At 41.5% G+C, this 20,228-nt stretch overlaps 1 protein-coding gene across 1 annotated transcript in view; it reads left to right on the top strand.

Annotated features, from left to right (window-relative positions):
- The window catches only part of Scin (scinderin), a 101,151-nt gene that overhangs the window by 9,451 nt on the left and 71,472 nt on the right, over positions 1–20,228 (top strand).

Raw genomic sequence — 20,228 nt, 5'->3', positions numbered from 1 at the left:
TGTCTTTGATTGTGTGTGAGAAAATGGGGTATGGGGGCAGGGAAGTGATTCTCTAGGCAACCAAAGTCTCTAGAATTTGAGCTGGATATTCAAGTTTAAAGAGCAAGAAGAAAATATTTTAAACACATAAGCATACATAAATGTGTGTGTGCGTGCGTGCGTATGTGTGTGTGTGTGTGTGCATGTGCACACACCTTAATGCTTCTTGTATTTCAATGATCTTAGGGTTATTAGATAAAAATCCAGAAATACAAATATTATGTATCATCTAAATGGCATGTGGCATATTGTATCTCACATTTTCTCCCAAGAAATAGGCCCCTCTGATATCAGGCACATTTCTTAATCATTATCATTATGACAAAGAATTGTAAGGCCTATGTTAGAGCCTTATAGGTAGGGTTGATATTGTGTCTTCAACATCACAGGAGAGGGCACTCCCTGCTATTGAAGACCCATGTGCATGGTATAAAAGGACAGGCAACGTAGCTCTTGATTATATTTTCTTCTCCCCTCTTTCTCATGACCCTCACTCTTACCATGTGATTCACAGTCATGTTCTGATAGTTCTTACACTGAGTCCATTGCTTCAGATAGCATGTGGTTTGAGTTTCCTAGACCCCACTCAAGGTAGCAGAGCCAGCAAATGGTGAAACCAGAGTTAGACTCCAGGTTTATGTGACTCTCCTCTCAGCATTTTGTTTAGCCGTGTTATCTGAGCTGTATTTTGAGATAAAACATCAGAGAGATGTCAAAAGGGTTTATTCTTCATGCACAGAGAAGGGAGCAGTAGGTTTCAATAGTGGAGCTAGGTGGTCAGTTCCATTTGAATAATATTAATTTGGCAACAACCAAGGTATGGAATGTGTTAAGGTTATAGATTAGAGAATGGTCTGGAAACATAAGTGCCATCAGTTCCTCTAAGTTAAGGTGTGTCTATAGCTTCAATACTGTTAGCCTATATTTTGATTGTTTTGGTTCATATCTGCTAGGATGTGCAACCGAAATTCAAACAATACCAATGCTCAAAATGTAGTTCTCAGTCCTGCTCTAGACATCTGTACAGGGGACTAGGCAGTCTCTTATTCTGAGACTCATGGTCAATTTCATGAGAAATCCCTTCCAACTTCAAAACCCAATCCACTATGCTAACCAGGTTTAAGACCTGGCCTCCATATCTAGGCACAAACCAGCTATTAGACCACTCTACCATTAATCTAGAACAAAGATAAAGACATCCTTATTGGAAGTAAAGCCCAGAGGCATCATTAAGCCACACAGTTCTAAAGATCAACTGTAATTGTCCCGCAGGACCTGTGCACAATTAAGTATTTGTCTCAGCTTTAATTTTAACCATAGTTTCCTTTTTAGAAGCATGACAAAATAAAGTATAATAAGATAGAACAAAACTCATCATATTGAAGTTGGGCAGGGCAAACCAGCAGAAGGAAAAGAGGCCAAGAGATAGTTCAAGAATTAGAGGGCACTCATTCAGAAGTCCCATAAACATGCGAAACTGAAAGCTATAATGTATATGCAGAGGACCTGGTGCAGACCCGTGGAGTTTCTGTGAGCTTATATAAGCACCGCTCAGCTGATTTGAAGGGCCTTGTTCTCCTGGTAGCCTGCATCCACACTGGCTCCTACAGTCTGTATATACCTTCTTCTGAAGGTTTTCCTGAGATCTGAGAAGGATTTAATGGAGACATCACATTTAGAGTTGGGTGTTCCAAGATCTGCCTCGCTGCCTGCCTGTCTCTCTCTCCCTTTCTTCCCCCCCTCCCTTTCTCCCTCTCTCCCCTCCCACCCTCTAATGCCTGGCTATGGGTCTCTGTATTTGTTCCCATCTACTGCAGGAGGAAGTTTCTCTGATGATGACTGAAGAAGCTGCTGATCTATGAGTACAACACAATACCATTAGGAGTCATTTTATCACTACTTTTTTTTTTTTTAGATCAGCAGTCTTTGGGTTTACCTTAGGTCTCTGGTCTATCTAGTCTCTTGACCTTGGTCATCCAAGCAGTGGCAGGGATGGTTTCCATCTTGGGGGTGGGCCTTAAGTCAAATCAGATATTGGTTGGTTCCTTTCACAAGCTTTGTGTCACCACTGCTCTAGTACATTTTGTAGGTGGGACAGCATTGTAGACCAAAGGGTTTGTGGCTGAGTTAGTTTTTACCTTTCTCCTTTGGTAGCTGCAGAGTATCTTCCTGTACCTAGACACTAGAACATAGAGGTGAAGGTTCTATGTAGGAACCATCTCCATGAGTTATTTAGGAGTTATCTTCAGCAATGGGGACTTGCTGTCAGTTTATGGATAGCTACCTATTCTCTTGACAATAACCTGGGTTGTTTGGGGATTTTCATGGGACCCCTATGGCCAACAACTCTATTGGATGTAACTCGGTCCTAGTACAGGAAGCTTCATTTGGGGACAAGGGATGGCCAGCTGGGACTCCATCTTCCTCATTATTTGGAGACTTCATTAGTATCAACTTCATATATTTAAGGGAGTTCCTGCTGCACTAGGTTTTCATATCACCCTTCTTATGCCCCTCAAGTCTAGCTATTTCTCCCTGCATTTCCTCTCCATCTCCCCTTTCCCTCCCCATCCAACTTCCCTATTCTTGCCTCCCCTTCCCCAGTCCACCCATAAAATATCTATTCAATTTCCCTCTCCTAGGAAGATACCTGTGTCCTCCTAGTCCTTTCCTCTATTCCTAATATTTCTGGGTCTATGGATTGTAGCTTGGTTATGATTTACTTAATGGCTAATATCCATATAGGCAAAACATACCATATTTATCCTTTTGTGTCTGGGTTACCTCACTCAGGATGATTTTTCTTTCTAGTTCCATCCATTTTCCTGCAAATTTCATGATGCCATTTAAAAAAAAAACAGCTGAGTAATAATCCATTGTGTAAATGTACCACATTGGATTTATCTGTTCTTCAATTGAGGGACATATAGGGTGTGTCTGGCTATTGTGAATAGAGCAGCAGTGAACATGGTTGAGCAAGTGTCCTTGTTGTAGGATAGCATGCTTTGGGTATATGCCCAAGAGTGGAATAGCTGGGTCTTGAGGTAGTTCAATGTCCATTTTTCTAAGGAACTGCAACACTGATTTCCATATGGGTTATACATGTTTGCAATCCTACCAGCAAAGGATGAGTGTTCTTCTTACTCCATATCCTTTCCAGCATGAGCTATCACTTACATTGTTGATCTTAGCCATTCTGACATATGTAAGTAGTTTTGTTTTGCATTTCTCTAATGGCTCAGGATGCTGACCATTTCTTTGTTTCTGTGCTATTTGAATTTCCTCTATTGAGAAGTCTTTGTTCAGATTTGTGCTTCACTTTTAAATTGGATTATTTAGGGTTTTTTTTGATATATAGTTTCTTGGTTTTTTTTATATATATATTTTGGAGATTAATTCTCTATCAGATGTAGAGTTGGTAATTACATTTTTTTCTTAGACGGTCACTTTGGATGGCAGTATCCTTTGCTTTAATAAGATTTTTAGTCTAATGAGTCTCGTATTTTTAATTATTAATCTTAATGCCTATGCTAGTGGTGTCCTGTTTAGAAAGTTTTCTCCTATACCAATGAGTTGAAGACTCTTTCTCCCACTTTCTCATTCATCAGATTTAATGTGTCTGGTTTTATCTTGAGGTCTTTGATCCACTTGGTCTTGAGTTTTGTGCAGGATGTTAAGAATGGATTTTATTTGTATCTTCTATGTGAAGACGATCAGTTAGACCAGCACCATTTTTTGAAGATGCTTTCTTTTTTCCAGTGTGTATTTCTGGCTGCTTTGTCAAAAATCAGTCACTAATAGGTGTGCAGGTTTATGTGATGCCTGCAGAAGTTCTTTTATTATTCAGGTTTGTTTTAACTATCCTGGCTTTTGTTGTTCTTGTTGGCAGGGGGTTTCGTGTGTGTGTGTGTGTGTGTGTGTGTGTGTGTGTGTGTGTGTTTATGTGTGCGTGTGTGTGTGTGTATGTGTGTGTGTGTGTGTGTGTGTGTGCGTGTGTTCCCATATGAAGTTGAAAATTGTCCTTTCAAAATTTGTAAAGAACTTTGGAACTTTTATGGGGATTGAGCTGAATCTGTATATTGCTTTGAGTAGGATGACCATACCTTTATTATCACCAAAAATAAAGAAATATTTATTAGGAGTAAAAACCAAGAGGTATCATTATGCCACGCAGTTCTAAAAACCACCTACAATCGTCCCTCAAATCTGTTTAGTGTTGTTTTAACAACACTTAGCTTTTTAACACATATTTTAAAGCCCTTTACATGTGTTTTGCATATGAAAATTTAAAGACATAGAAGACCTCAGCTCTAGTTTGAGTTATGATGATCTCAGGTTCTTATCTGTGAAGGTAGGGCTTTGATTGAGGGATCTCTGGGGACCTTAAACAAGAGGCACCTGCCAGAGCTGTGATTCCTCGTGCTCACAAATGTTTGCTTCATGAGTTTGATGTGTGATGCAATTGCACAGATGCCGTGATCTATTTAATGATCATGAATGGCTTCCAATTCAGCTTTTTGATTTTCTACTCTTTGACCTTGGGCAAATAATTAACCTCTTGGAATCTTAGTTTTCTCTTATTGTCACATCCCAAGGGTTTCTGGTCCCTTTCTAGCTTAGCGGACAGGGGTTTATTCCTACCTGACAGACTTACAACTGAGAAATAGCAGTCAACATTTTAGTTCTCTGAAGGAACAGAAGTCCTCAAAAGGGTATGCAAAGTAAATGATGACCTCAGAGGAGACCTGGGACTTCTATCTCTATACCATGGTCTTGTCATTTGCCAAAGCTAATCTGTGTTGTGTGGGATAGCATGAGGTCGAATGGCTTGAGATATTTCAGAATTTACTGAGTTCAGAACTGATAATGCAAATCTATCTGGCTGGGGTTCCCTGAAAATTGGTTTTCTGACATTATTATTTTATGGAACAAACATTGAGTTCTACAATCTGCTAGGTAGTAACATGTTGTAGACAGGTTGAGGTCCCAGGGACAGGTATTTCTTCTCATAGGCAATGCCAGTCATTGGGGATATGACACATAAAAACCTCAAAGGATTAGGGTATACATAACTCAAAGATATATTTCTGTTTAGCAATAAATTATCTTTATTTTGGAGATACACTTTTGCTTTTAATTGTGTGTTTATATGTGAGTATGTGCTCAGGTGTTGAGGAGATCAGAAGGTGTTGAGTCGCCTAGAACTAGAGTTACAGTTGACGGTGGGCCAGCCAATGTGGGTGTTGGGAACTGAACTCTGTAAGAGAGTATACACTATTAACTACCGAGCCATTTCTCCAGCTCTCGAATTATCCTTATTTTATGTAGTTAATTACCTTCAGCAAAGCTCAAGTTTTCCTGCTCCAGGGCCTCATAGATGGGGTGTGGAGGCAGTGTGCTTAGCTACCTTTCATAGCACGGACGTTTCCTACACACCGAAGGAATACTCAGGTAGGAATTCTCCCCAGTAAATGCTCAGATCTGTGTCTGAGCTACTAACCTTTATCCCACTGATGTTGCTAAGTGTTTCCAATTGTGATAAGATTTTGTGCTTATCTTGATAACTTTATAGCGGGGCATGGCACAGTGAACAAAGAAGGACACTGGACAAAACTTTTCTGAACCATGTATTTCACTATATCATAGAATGTTTCAGTGGTAGCTTTGGGCTAATTAAGCAGACTATCTGCTTAGAGGGCACAGACACGAAGCCATTGCAGCTTAGGTTTACTTTATCACCCATGTACGACAAACACAAGTTAAATGCTCAAAGCTGTCACTGAACCAAAGCCAGCAGGACCAAACTTAGCTTAAATATGCAGTCCAAGTCCTGTTTTTAATAGTGTTTGAGAAACGCAGCTGTTGCGATAAACGGAATTACTAACATGAATTCTATGTGCTTTAGAAACACTTGCTCTTTTACAGGGTCTTAAGCTGTGGGGACATTCCCTAGGCTTATCACGTGAACTGCTGGGCATGAGACTTGAGACTGTAAGGTAATAAGTTTAATCAGTCAAGAAAATCGTGAATATCTTAGAGAATGATTTATTATATTTGTGGTATCTTGGTATGCCATTAGAAAATAAAATGGGATGTGGCCGGATCTTAAGCAGATCCAATACGTGAGAAGTAGAGGCAAGAGGGTCAAACAACCACCCCAGCAAAGCACCAGTAACTACGGAATGCGAGCGTGCTGTGAGGGGCTGTGTTCTCAAGGTTCTCAAGGGATATGAGGTTAACTTTCACAAATACCCCTGAGCCAGCCACAGGTGGAGAATGAAGCCTCACCAGAGGAGAATTCCTGAGCTGGGTTACTAACTTTGCCCTCCTGCTTCTTCTGTTTCCTGTTAACTCACTGGATCAGCTACAGAGCTTTGCCCTACTCTGCTGACTGTGGCCCTACCCTCCCCCAATGTCCAGCCACCTTGCTTTAAAGAGCAGTCTCTATTTCCATATTCACCAGTCACTGTGGACAGTACCCGATTTATATTCCCGTCATGTCTTGCAGAGGACTTCTGTGGCCTCATTGGTGCTGCTGCCTTTGAACTCCCACCATCACCTATCCCTCTATCTTTGGGCTGTATTGGGCGCTGTGCATTCTCTTGCCTTCAGCTCCACTCCTCACCTGGCTTGCTCTTCTTCCTTTCAGGTTACCCATTCTCATCTCTCCTTGCACGATCTGTGTGCCCACCTACCACGAGCATTTTAAAAAGCGATGCCATCACTTTTAATTGTTTTCTTCTTCTCACACATTTGTTTGGATCTCGCTCGCTCCCATGATAATTTAACTGTCATGCACTGGCGAGTCCCCATTTTACAGTCTAGTCCTGAGCTCCGGGCATGTTCGGCTTGCCTAGATATTTCAATTTCAACGTATATTTATCATGAGACCCTTAAACTAAATAAGTTCAAAAACATCTAAATAAATAAATCAATTAATTAAATAAGAGAAGGCCATTGACTTCACGCTCATCTCAAATCATTTCTCCTCCTATTAGTCCTTAACTTATCACAGAGCCACTGCTCACTTGGGCTGCCTAACTCCAAAGCCAGGAACCATGCTGATACCTTCTCCCAGGTACCCCTTACAGCTAATCACTCTCCAGGTCTATTCTAGCATTGCCATTCTTTTATCACTATTGCTACTGTGTGTGTACAAGACGCTGTGTGTGACACGCCCCCTCCAGATGTCTTCCAGAATATTTCCAGATGGCCTAGAATATCTTCCTCTTCAGTGACACCTTTCTCCAGCAAACATCCACCAGCACATTCACATCCCAGATGTCGCCTTCTTCACAGGGTGCTCTCTGACCTTCTTTTCTGCTTCCCTGTCCCACCTGTGGTGTAAGGTCTCTGCTTGCCCATCTCTTGTCACCGCACAGAACTTGCCTCACAAGGCATTTTTCACAATTCCTCTCCATTCACTCTCCGGATTCACTGAATGGATTTGTTCCTAGCATAAATCCTGGGACTTAGAGCCGTTCAGGAGATACTGCTACAAATGCTAGCCATGCAGCAGAAAGCATGCAGGCTTGGGGGAGCTTGTGTTCAGAGATAAGAGTTTCATCTCCAGCTACAACTCAGTCTGACTTTCCATGGGAGGATCCAAAATCTAAATCACACACACACACACACACACACACACACACACACACACACACATACACACAGACACACGCACACATCACATACACAGAGAGAGAGAGAGAGACAGACAGACAGACAGACAGACACACACACACACACACACACACACACATACACACACACACACACACACGATATTGCAGCCTGGGATAGGGGTGAGGTTGGGCATGGAAGAACGAGTCTGACTAACCCTAACACACACACACACACACTCTCTCTCTCTCTCTCTCTCTCTCTCTCTCTCTCTCTCTCTCTTCATATATGTCTGTCTCTTTATTTTTCAGTCATGGACTATTTCGGTAGTTTAGGCTGACCTGGAATTCATCTGTGTAGCTTAGGTTTAATTTAAGCTCACAATTCTCCTGCCTCAGCCTCCCGAGTGCTAGGGAAAAGCTACCATGTGATTTTCTACTATTTTTTGGGGAAAAAAAAAAAAGAAAATCTTTGCGACATGATCTTACTGTAGCACACGCTGGACTCATTATGTAGCCAAGGCTGACCTTCTACTTCTGATCCTCTTGCCTTCACCTTCCAATACAGGGATTATGGTTGGGTACCACTGTGCCCAGCTCTGTGCTTTGCCTTCTTAAAACTTTTGCTGTGGGATGTCCTTGGGTTCGACTTGGTTCCCCGTACTCACCTCAGCCATAAGACTTTCCCTGCCTCTTTCAGCTACTGTTTCACTCGTCACAGGGTTGCTGCTTGTTTTTTTCCATGCCCTCCCCCAATAGAGGGCTGAGCTCCTTTGCCCACATTCCCCCGTGGCCTGATTGTCTGGACCATGTCCTGCAGTCATTTCTGCTGTGATATTTGGGCTCAAGGATGACTATGTGAGTGATGAATTTAGTCATATTTGTGTACCATTGACAAAAGTACCTCAGATAGTTAACTTGAGAAGAGTAAAGGCCTGTTTGGGCTTGTGGTTCCTGGTTGCTCGATCCCATTGCTTTGGGGCCTGTATGAGAGATACCACAGTGAGAATGTCTTGGGGGGGGATAATTTACCTCTTACATCTGAAAAGCAGAGTGGAAGAAGAGAGGGGCTGGGATCTCAATATCTGCTTTAAGGACATGCTACTCTCTCACCTCTAGACTCCTAGGTAGGTCCCATCTCTTTTTTTTTTTTTTTTTTTTTTTGTTTTTGTTTTTGTTTTTTTTTTATTAACTTGAGTATTTCTTATATACATTTCGAGTGTTATTCCCTTTCCCGGTTTCCGGGCAAACATCCCCCTCCCCCCTCCCCTTCCTTATGGGTGTTCCCCTCCCAACCCTCCCCCCATTGCCGCCCTCCCCCCATAGACTAGTTCACTGTGGGTTCAGTCTTAGCAGGACCCAGGGCTTCCCCTTCCACTGGTGCTCTTACTAGGATATTCATTGCTACCTATGGGGTCAGAGTCCAGGGTCAGTCCATGTATAGTCTTTAGGTAGTGGCTTAGTCCCTGGAAGCTCTGGTTGCTTGGCATTGTTGTACTTTTGGGGTCTCGAGCCCCTTCAAGCTCTTCCAGTTCTTTCTCTGATTCCTTCAATAGGGGACCTATTCTCAGTTCAGTGGTTTGCTGCTGGCATTCGCCTCTATATTTGCTGTAATCTGGCTGTGTCTCTCAGGAGCGATCTACATCCGGCTCCTGTCGGTCTGCACTTCTTTGCTTCATCCATCTTGTCTAATTGGGTGGCTGTATATGTATGGGCCACATGTGGGGCAGGCTCTGAATGGGTGTTCCTTCAGTCTCTGTTTTAATCTTTGCCTCTCCCTTCCCTGCCAAGGGTATTCTTTTTCCTCATTTAAAGAAGGAGTGAAGCATTCACATTTTGATCATCCGTCTTGAGTTTCGTTTGTTCTAGGGATCTAGGGTAATTCAAGCATTTGGGCTAATAGCCACTTATCAATGAGTGCATACCATGTATGTCTTTCTGTGATTGGGTTAGCTCACTCAGGATGATATTTTCCAGTTCCAACCATTTGCCTACGAATTTCATAAACTCGTTGTTTTTGATAGCTGAGTAATATTCCATTGTGTAGATGTACCACATTTTCTGTATCCATTCCTCTGTTGAAGGGCATCTGGGTTCTTTCCAGCTTCTGGCTATTATAAATAAGGCTGCGATGAACATAGTGGAGCACGTGTCTCTTTTATATGTTGAGGCATCTTTTGGGTATATGCCCAAGAGAGGTATAGCTGGATCATCAGGCAGTTCAATGTCCAATTTTCTGAGGAACCTCCAGACTGATTTCCAGAATGGTTTTACCAGTCTGCAATCCCACCAACAATGGAGGAGTGTTCCTCTTTCTCCACATCCTCGCCAGCATCTGCTGTCACCTGAGTTTTTGATCTTAGCCAATCGCACTGGTGTGAGGTGAAATCTCAGGGTTGTTTTGATTTGCATTTCCCTTATGACTAAAGATGTTGAACATTTCTTTAGGTGTTTCTCAGCCATTCGGCATTCCTCAGCTGTGAATTCTTTGTTTAGCTCTGAACCCCATTTTTTAATAGGGTAATTTGTTTCCCTGCGGTCTAACTTCTTGAGTTCTTTGTATATTTTGGAAATAAGGCCTCTATCTGTTGTAGGATTGGTAAAGATCTTTTCCCAATCTGTTGGTTGCCGTTTTGTCCTAACCACAGTGTCCTTTGCCTTACAGAAGCTTTGCAGTTTTATGAGATCCCATTTGTCGATTCTTGATCTTAGAGCATAAGCGATTGGTGTTTTGTTCAGGAAATTTTTTCCAGTGCCCATGTGTTCCAGATGCTTCCCTAGTTTTTCTTCTATTAGTTTGAGTGTGTCTGGTTTGATGTGGAGGTCCTTGATCCACTTGGACTTAAGCTTTGTACAGGGTGATAAGGATGGATCGATCTGCATTCTTCTACATGTTGCCCTCCAGTTGAACCAGCACCATTTGCTGAAAATACTATCTTTTTTCCATTGGATGGTTTTGGCTCCTTTGTCAAAAATCAAGTGACCATAGGTGTGTGGGTTCATTTCTGGGTCTTCAATTCTATTCCATTGGTCTATCTGTCTGTCTCTGTACCAATACCATGCAGTTTTTATCACTATTGCTCTGTAATACTGCTTGAGTTCAGGGATAGGTCCCATCTCTTAAAGGCCCAACACTTTCCAATCACATCCTGGGCTGTGGTGCTTCTCCAAACCATGCTGATGCCAAATGCACTGAGGGCAAGTGTCCTGAGTCACTGCTTCCAGTCCAGTTTCTTGCTTCTCTTACTTCTCTATGCTACATCATCTATCTATCTATCTATCTATCTATCTATCTATCTATCTATCTATCTATCTATTATATTCTTGCCTAAGAATTAGGAACTGTGGTTCCTAGGACCTAAGAGGAAGACTATGCTTCTTGGCATACAAACCATCTTTCTAACCATTGTCCTCTTCTATGAAGAAGGACTCCTTCAGTCGAGGCTGTGGCTTGGTGGGAGAGTACTTGCCTCTCACAACTGATGCCCTACACTCAACTTTTGTTCACAAAAAGGAGTTTTTTTTTTCTGGTAAAATCACATATTTAAAAAAATTAAAACTGTGAGTTTTCAGAATTTTATCTTTGCTCTAAATAAAAAAAAATCTTAGTTTAAGAATAAAGTAGATGGGACAAACAAGTATTCTTTGTTCTGAAAAGATTTGTCCTTTCTCCACAGTAATGCACAATACTAGTGTCATAAGAGGAAAGCCTTGTGGTAAGAAGGAAAGATAAGAAGAAACATTAACTCAATCTAAATCCTTACACAATACCCTACAGTAAAAAGCAGGGACCAATGGCATTGCATATGCTCATCGTGAGTGTTGCAAGGGTGAAGAGCAGGTAGGTAACTTTTGACCTCTAGCTATGAGGTGCTCAGTGTGGCCGGGTGGAAGGTGACGACGATGGACAAGGTACAGTCTCACTAGAGTTGATAGACCGGTAGGGGCCCTAAAAAGACAACACTGCTGATGTTAGAATTTCTAATCTAAAGCTTACTTCTGCCTTTCTGTTGAAACGTTTTGGGAAAACATTGTTTTAAAATTCTGAGCTTATCACTAGACCCCAAAGGATATTGAATTTAAAGCTTGGAGTAACACTTTGGTGTTGATACATTTTTTTAAGTTCCTTCTCCCTGGGTTGTTTTTTCTAAGATACTACGAGTGATGACAACCACTTCAGGATAGGAACTAATAGTGGTGGACAGTTCAGGGTCATACGCATGAAGACTGGGCAAGTCATTTGAATGGCTGAGTCACCATGTGTACAGCTACTGGCTTTTGATAAAGTGTGACTATAAACCTTTTTGATTTGTCAAACACTTTGTTAGTGTAGGTAAACACAGTCTCACCTACTCTCTCTGATGTGGGGACAAGAAACTGGTATCAGTGGGTGACATCACCGTCAGCAGACAAGCCAGAATTGTCCAAGTTCTTTCTCCTTTCTTTGAGCCTCTAGCGGAGTGGTTCTCAACCTTCACAGTGCTGTGAACCTTTAATCCAGTCCCTCATGTTGTGGTGACTCCCAACCATAAAATTATTTTGGTTGCTACTTCACAGCAGTAATTTTGCTACTGTTATGAATTGTAATGTAAATATATCTGTCCATGGTCTTATGGGACCCCTGTGAAAGAGTCATCTAACACTCCCCCGACAGGGGTCGTGATCCACAGGTTGAGAACCACTGCTCTTCGGTACTACCTACCTAGTGGCACAGTCCGTAAGTCCTGCAGATTTAATCCTTCTAAATATCCTCTGTTCCCGCTGCTTCTGGCGCTCTGCCGGAGTTAAGATGTCGTTGCTTCTGGTCATCAAGTGTTCAGCAGTCTAGCAGGACAGCCACTCATCTTCTATCCTTCATTTAAGAAGTGCAGGCTGGTGAGAGGGAACAGCCTTTAAGGGCATGTGCTGCTGAGCCCAGCGACCAGAGTCTGTTGTGATGTAGTTCTGCCAACTTTGCCCTGTCATGAGTCAACATGACGTGAGCTGCTTTGTGCCCCCTCTCAATTAACTTCCAAAATCACCACTGAGTACTGGTTTATTTTTGCTTTTATTTCCTGTCCCCAAGTGATGTTTGCCTGCCCTTTGATGTTTTACGTATTAACTTTGACCACATAGTTGAAACCGCTGCTTTTGTAGATGAGTAATAAGCACATCCCCTCCTCAAATGTACTCGTTTCTAAAATCGTCGTTTGCTTGCTTCTATTTCTGGTTATTCATGGGTCAGACTAACTGCTAATAGCAGGCTGTCATTCTGTTCTTATTTCTTCCTTTCCCAATTGTGTAGAGTAATTCTGTTTTCCTTTGACAGTTTGGATGGTAAATGTTACCGATGGCTTTGTGAACTTCTACTGAAGGGTGTGTGTCTCAGTTAGGGTTTTATTTCTGTGAAGAGATACCATGACCACAGTCACTCTTATGAAGGAAAACATTTAATTGGGGCTGGCTTACAGTTCAGAGGTGTAGTCGATTATCAGCATGGCAGCAAGCATCACACAGGCAGGCATGGTGCTGGAGAGGTAGCTGAGGGTTCTCCATCTAGATCGGCAGGTAGCAGGAGGAGACTGAGTCACAGTGGCATGGCTTGAGCTTCTAAGAACTCGAGGCCTTCTCCCAGTGACACACTTCATCTAATAGGGCCACACTTACTCCAACAAGGTCATACCTCCTAATAATACCACTCCCTATAGAGCCTATGAGGACTGTTTTCTTTCAAACTCACACTATGCATGGGCAATATGTACACCAACAGCCAAAGAGGTAAGCAAACTTCATTCCAAACTGTGTGGATGTGTCCAGATTTACAGAGGTTTTTTTCTTTTTTTAATATTCTGTGCCCAAAGAAGTACCACATCTAATATTTGATAAATGCCTTAATAGCTTAGAAAGTAAGACAGTTGCCTCTGAAACCATGTTTAATTTTCAGTGCCTTAGACACTCAGACTAATGGAAGGTTTTCAGCTAAATACTATGGTAGCATTATAAACAAAGTAACTTAGATTATAACATTTTTTTCTATAATGGTGCAAATTAACCTATCATGTCAATCCAGACTTCTCTTGTTTTTTTTATTATAATTCTACACAGAATTTCTTTTTAAAGCAAATCTGAAAAACAGACCGAGTTGAGTTATAGGAGAGTTTATTGAAGCATGGTGCCAATCGAATACAAAGTATCCTTGTGTGGAAAGGCTAAGCAGTCCTAACCATCTACCTCTGAATAGAATGAGTGTTGGGCAGGGTAGTTTATTAATAGCACCGTCTACACTGTTTCCACAGAGCTGAGCTCTACTAAAATGAAAACACCCTAGACACAGTGGCATAAAGTGAAGTTTAAGGACTGTAAGTGGAAGGGATTGCTACAATTTTGTTTATATTTTTATTTTATTTTATTTTTTTTTATTAACTTGAGTATTTCTTATATACATTTCAAGTGTTATTCCCTTTCCCGGTTTCCGGGCAAACATCCCCCTCCCCCCTCCCCTTCCTTATAGGTGTTCCCCTCCCAACCCTCCCCCCATTGCCGCCCTCCCCCCATAGTCTAGTTCACTGGGGGTTCAGTCTTAGCAGGACCCAGGGCTTCCCCTTCCACTGGTGCTCTTACTAGGATATTCATTGCTACCTATGGGGTCAGAGTCCAGGGTCAGTCCATGTATAGTCTTTAGGTAGTGGCTTAGTCCCTGGAAGCTCTGGTTGCTTGACATTGTTGTACTTTTGGGGTCTCGAGCCCCTTCAAGCTCTTACAGTTCTTTCTCTGATTCCTTCAATGGGGGACCTATTCTCAGTTCAGTGGTTTGCTGCTGGCATTCGCCTCTGTATTTGCTGTATTCTGGCTGTGTCTCTCAGGAGCGATCTACATCCGGCTCCTGTCGGTCTGCACTTCTTTGCTTCATCCATCTTGTCTAATTGGGTGGCTGTATATGTATGGGCCACATGTGGGGCAGGCTCTGAATGGGTGTTCCTTCAGTCTCTGTTTTAATCTTTGCCTCTCCCTTCCCTGCCAAGGGTATTCTTTTTCCTCATTTAAAGAAGGAGTGAAGCATTCACAATTTGATCATCCGTCTTGAGTTTCATTTGTTCTAGGGATCTAGGGTAATTCAAGCCTTTGGGCTAATAGCCACTTATCAATGAGTGCATACCATGTATGTCTTTCTGTGAGTGGGTTAGCTCACTCAGGATGATATTTTCCAGTTCCAACCATTTGCCTACGAATTTCATAAAGTGGTTGTTTTTGATAGCTGAGTAATATTCCATTGTGTAGATGTACCACATTTTCTGTATCCATTCCTCTGTTGAAGGGCATCTGGGTTCTTTCCAGTTTCTGGCTATTATAAATAAGGCTGCGATGAACATAGTGGAGCACGTGTCTCTTTTATATGTTGAGGCATCTTTTGGGTATATGCCCAAGAGAGGTATAGCTGGATCCTCAGGCAGTTCAATGTCCAATTTTCTGAGGAACCTCCAGACTGATTTCCAGAATGGTTTTACCAGTCTGCAATCCCACCAACAATGGAGGAGTGTTCCTCTTTCTCCACATCCTCGCCAGCATCTGCTGTCACCTGAGTTTTTGATCTTAGCCATTCTCACTGGTGTGAGGTGAAATCTCAGGGTTGTTTTGATTTGCATTTCCCTTATGACTAAAGATGTTGAACATTTCTTTAGGTGTTTCTCAGCCATTCGGCATTCCTCAGCTGTGAATTCTTTGTTTAGCTCTGAACCCCATTTTTTAATAGGGTTATTTGTCTCCCTGCGGTCTAACTTCTTGAGTTCTTTGTATATTTTGGATATAAGGCCTCTATCTGTTGTAGGATTGGTAAAGATCTTTTCCCAATCTGTTGGTTGCCGTTTTGTCCTAACCACAGTGTCCTTTGCCTTACAGAAGCTTTGCAGTTTTATGAGATCCCATTTGTCGATTCTTGATCTTAGAGCATAAGCCATTGGTGTTTTGTTCAGGAAATTTTTTCCAGTGCCCATGTGTTCCAGATGCTTCCCTAGTTTTTCTTCTATTAGTTTGAGTGTGTCTGGTTTGATGTGGAGGTCCTTGATCCACTTGGACTTAAGCTTTGTACAGGGTGACAAGGATGGATCGATCTGCATTCTTCTACATGTTGCCCTCCAGTTGAACCAGCACCATTTGCTGAAAAGGCTATCTTTTTTCCATTGGATGGTTTTGGCTCCTTTGTCAAAAATCAAGTGACCATAGGTGTGTGGGTTCATTTCTGGGTCTTCAATTCTATTCCATTGGTCTATCTGTCTGTCTCTGTACCAATACCATGCAGTTTTTATCACTATTGCTCTGTAATACTGCTTGAGTTCAGGGATAGTGATTCCCCCTGAAGTCCTTTTATTGTTGAGGATAGCTTTAGCTATCCTGGGTTTTTTGTTATTCCAGATGAATTTGCAAATTGTTCTGTCTAACTCTTTGAAGAATTGGATTGGTATTTTGATGGGGTTTGCATTGAATCTGTAGATCGCTTTTGGTAAAATGGCCATTTTTACTATATTAATCCTGCCAATCCATGAGCATGGGAGATCTTTCCATCTTCTGAGGTCTTCTTCAATTTCCTTCTTCAGTGTCTTGAAGTTCTTATTGTACAGATCTTTTACTTGCTTGGTTAAAGTCACACCGAGGTACTTTATATTATTTGGGTCTATTATGAAGGGTGTCGTTTCCCTAATTTCTTTCTCCGCTTGTTTCTCTTTTGTGTAGAAGAAGGCTACTGATTTATTTGAGTTAATTTTATACCCAGCCACTTTGCTGAAGTTGTTTATCAGCTTTAGTAGTTCTCTGGTGGAACTTTTGGGATCACTTAAATATACTATCATATCATCTGCAAACAGTGATATTTTGACTTCTTCTTTTCCGATCTGTATCCCCTTGACCTCCTTTTGTTGTCTGATTGCTCTGGCTAGAACTTCAAGAACTGTATTGAATAAGTAGGGAGAGAGTGGGCAGCCTTGTCTAGTCCCTGATTTTAGTGGGATTGCTTCGAGTTTCTCTCCATTTAGTTTAATGTTAGCAACTGGTTTGGGGTATATGGCTTTTACTATGTTCAGGTATGGGCCTTGATTTCCTATTCTTTCCAGGACTTTTACCATGAAGGGGTGTTGAATTTTGTCAAATGCTTTCTCAGCGTCTAATGAAATGATCATGTGGTTTTGTTCTTTCAGTTTGTTTATATAATGGATCACGTTGATGGTTTTCCGTATATTAAACCATCCCTGCATGCCTGGGATGAAGCCTACTTGGTCATGGTGGATGATTGTTTTGATGTGCTCTTGGATTCGGTTAGCCAGAATTTTGTTGAGTATTTTTGCGTCGATATTCATAAGGGAAATTGGTCTGAAGTTCTCTTTCTTTGTTGTGTCTTTGTGTGGTTTAGGTATAAGAGTAATTGTGGCTTCGTAGAAGGTATTCGGTAGTGATCCATCTGTTTCAATTTTGTGGAATAGTTTGGATAATATTGGTATGAGGTCTTCTCTGAAGGTTTGGTAGAATTCTGCACTAAACCCGTCTGGACCTGGGCTCTTTTTGGTTGGGAGACCTTTAATGACTGCTTCTATTTCCTTAGGAGTTATGGGATTGTTTAACTGGTTTATCTGTTCCTGATTTAACTTCGGTACCTGGTATCTGTCTAGGAAATTGTCCATTTCCTGAAGATTTTCAAGTTTTGTTGAATATAGGTTTTTATAGTAAGATCTGATGATTTTTTGAATTTTTTCTGAATCTGTTGTTATGTCTCCCTTTTCATTTCTGATTTTGTTAATTTGGACGCACTCTCTGTGTCCTCTCGTTAGTCTGGCTAAGGGTTTATCTATCTTGTTGATTTTCTCAAAGAACCAACTTTTGGTTCTGTTGATTCTTTCTATGGTCCTTTTTGTTTCTACTTGGTTGATTTCAGCTCTGAGTTTGATTATTTCCTGCCTTCTACTCCTCCTGGGTGTATTTGCTTCTTTTTGTTCTAGAGCTTTTAGGTGTGCTGTCAAGCTGCTGACATATGCTCTTTCCTGTTTCTTTCTGCAGGCACTCAGCGCTATGAGTTTTCCTCTTAGCACAGCTTTCATTGTGTCCCATAAGTTTGGGTATGTTGTACCTTCATTTTCATTAAATTCTAAAGTTTTTAATTTCTTTCTTTATTTCTTCCTTGACCAGGTTATCATTGAGTAGAGCATTGTTCAATTTCCAAGTATATGTAGGCATTCTTCCTTGATTGTTATTGAAGACCAGTTTTAGGCCGTGGTAGTCCGATAGCACACATGGGATTATTTCGATCTTTCTGTACCTGTTGAGGCCCGTTTTTTGACCAATTATATGGTCAATTTTGGAGAAAGTACCATGAGGAGCTGAGAAGAAGGTATATCCTTTTGCTTTAGGATAGAATGTTCTATAAATATCCGTTAAGTCCATTTGGCTCATGACTTCTCTTAGTCTGTCTACATCTCTGTTCAATTTCTGTTTCCATGATCTGTCCATTGATGAGAGTGGGGTGTTGAAATCTCCCACTATTATTGTGTGAGGTGCAATGTGTGTTTTGAGCTTTAGTAAGGTTTCTTTTACATATGTAGGTGCCCTTGTATTTGGGGCATAGATATTTAGGATTGAGAGTTCATCTTGATGGATTTTTCCTTTGATGAATATGAAGTGTCCTTCCTTATCTTTTTTGATGACTTTTAATTGAAAATTGATTTTATTTGATATTAGAATGGCTACTCCAGCTTGCTTCTTCTGACCATTTGCTTGGAAAGTTGTTTTCCAGCCTTTCACTCTGAGGTAGTGTCTGTCTTTGTCTCTGAGGTGTGTTTCCTGTAGGCAGCAGAATGCAGGTTCCTCGTTGCGTATCCAGTTTGTTAATCTATTTCTTTTTATTGGGGAGTTGAGGCCATTGATGTTGAGAGATATTAAGGAATAGTGATTATTGCTTCCCGTTATATTCATATTTGGATGTGAGGTTATGTTTGTGTGCTTTCATTCTCTTTGTTTTGTTGCCAAGACGATTAGTTTCTTGCTTCTTCTAGGTTATAGCTTGCCTCCTTATGTTGGGCTTTACCATTTATTATCCTTTGTAGTGCTGGATTTGTAGAAAGATATTGTGTAAATTTGGTTTTGTCATGGAATATCTTGGTTTCTCCATCTATGTTAATTGAGAGTTTTGCAGGATACAGTAACCTGGGCTGGCATTTGTGTTCTCTTAGGGTCTGTATGACATCAGTCCAGGATCTTCTGGCCTTCATAGTTTCTGGCGAGAAGTCTGGTGTGATTCTGATAGGTCTGCCTTTATATGTTACTTGACCTTTTTCCCTTACTGCTTTTAATATTCTTTCTTTATTTTGTGCGTTTGGTGTTTTGACAATTATGTGACGGGAGGTGTTTCTTTTCTGGTCCAATCTATTTTGAGTTCTGTAGGCTTCTTGTATGCCTATGGGTATCTCTTTTTTTAGATTAGGGAAGTTTTCTTCTATGATTTTGTTGAAGATATTTACTGGTCCTTTGAGCTGGGAGTCTTCACTCTCTTCTATACCTATTATCCTTAGGTTTGATCTTCTCATTGAGTCCTGGATTTCCTGTATGTTTTGGACCAGTAGCTTTTTCCGCTTTACATTATCTTTGACAGTTGAGTCAATGATTTCTAGGGAATCTTCTGCTCCTGAGATTCTCTCTTCCATCTCTTGTATTCTGTTGGTGAAGCTTGTATCTACAGCTCCTTGTCTCTTCTTTTGGTTTTCTATATCCAGGGTTGTTTCCATGTGTTCTTTCTTGACTGCTTCTATTTCCATTTTTAATTCCTCCAACTGTTTGATTGTGTTTTCCTGGAATTCTTTCAGGGATTTTTGCGATTCCTCTCTGTAGGCTTCTACTTGTTTATTAATATTTTCCTGTGTTTCCCTAAGAGAGTTCTTCACGCCTTTCTTGAAATCCTCCAGCATCATGATCAAATATGATTTTGAAAGTAGATCTTGCTTTTCTGGTGTGTTTGGATATTCCATGTTTGTTTTGATGGGAGAATTGGGCTCCGATGATGCCAAGTAGTCTTGGTTTCTGTTGCTTGGGTTCCTGTGCTTGCCTCTCGCCATCAGATTATCTCTAGTGTTACTTTGTTCTGCTATTTCTGACAGTGGCTAGACTGTCCTATAAGCCTGTGTGTCAGGAGTGCTGTAGACCTGTTTTCCTCTCTTTCAGTCAGTTATGGGGACAGAGTGTTCTGCTTTCGGGCGTGTAGTTTTTCCTCTCTACAGGTCTTCAGCTGTTCCTGTGGGCCTGTGTCTTGAGTTCACCAGGCAGCTTTCTTGCAGCAGAAAATTTGGTCTTACCTGTGGTCCCGAGGCTCAAGTTTGCTCGTGGGGTGCTGCCCATGGGCTCTCTGCGGCGGCAGCAACCAGGAATACCTGTGCCGCCGTTTCCGGGAGCTTCAGTGCACCAGGGTTCCAGATGGTCTTTGGCTTTTTCCTCTGGCGTCTGAGATGTGTGTGCAGAGAGCAGTCTCTTCTGGTTTCCCAGGCTTGTCTGCCTCTCTGAAGGTTCAGCTCTCCCTCCCATGGGATTTGGGTGCAGAGAACTATTTATCCGGTCTGTTTC

The sequence above is a fragment of the Rattus norvegicus genome, chromosome 6, assembly GCF_021556685.1.
Source record: "Rattus norvegicus strain SHRSP/BbbUtx chromosome 6, alternate assembly SHRSP_T2T, whole genome shotgun sequence".
Classification (NCBI taxonomy): Eukaryota; Metazoa; Chordata; class Mammalia; order Rodentia; family Muridae; genus Rattus; species Rattus norvegicus.
This window is presented reverse-complemented; position numbering and strand designations above follow the sequence as displayed.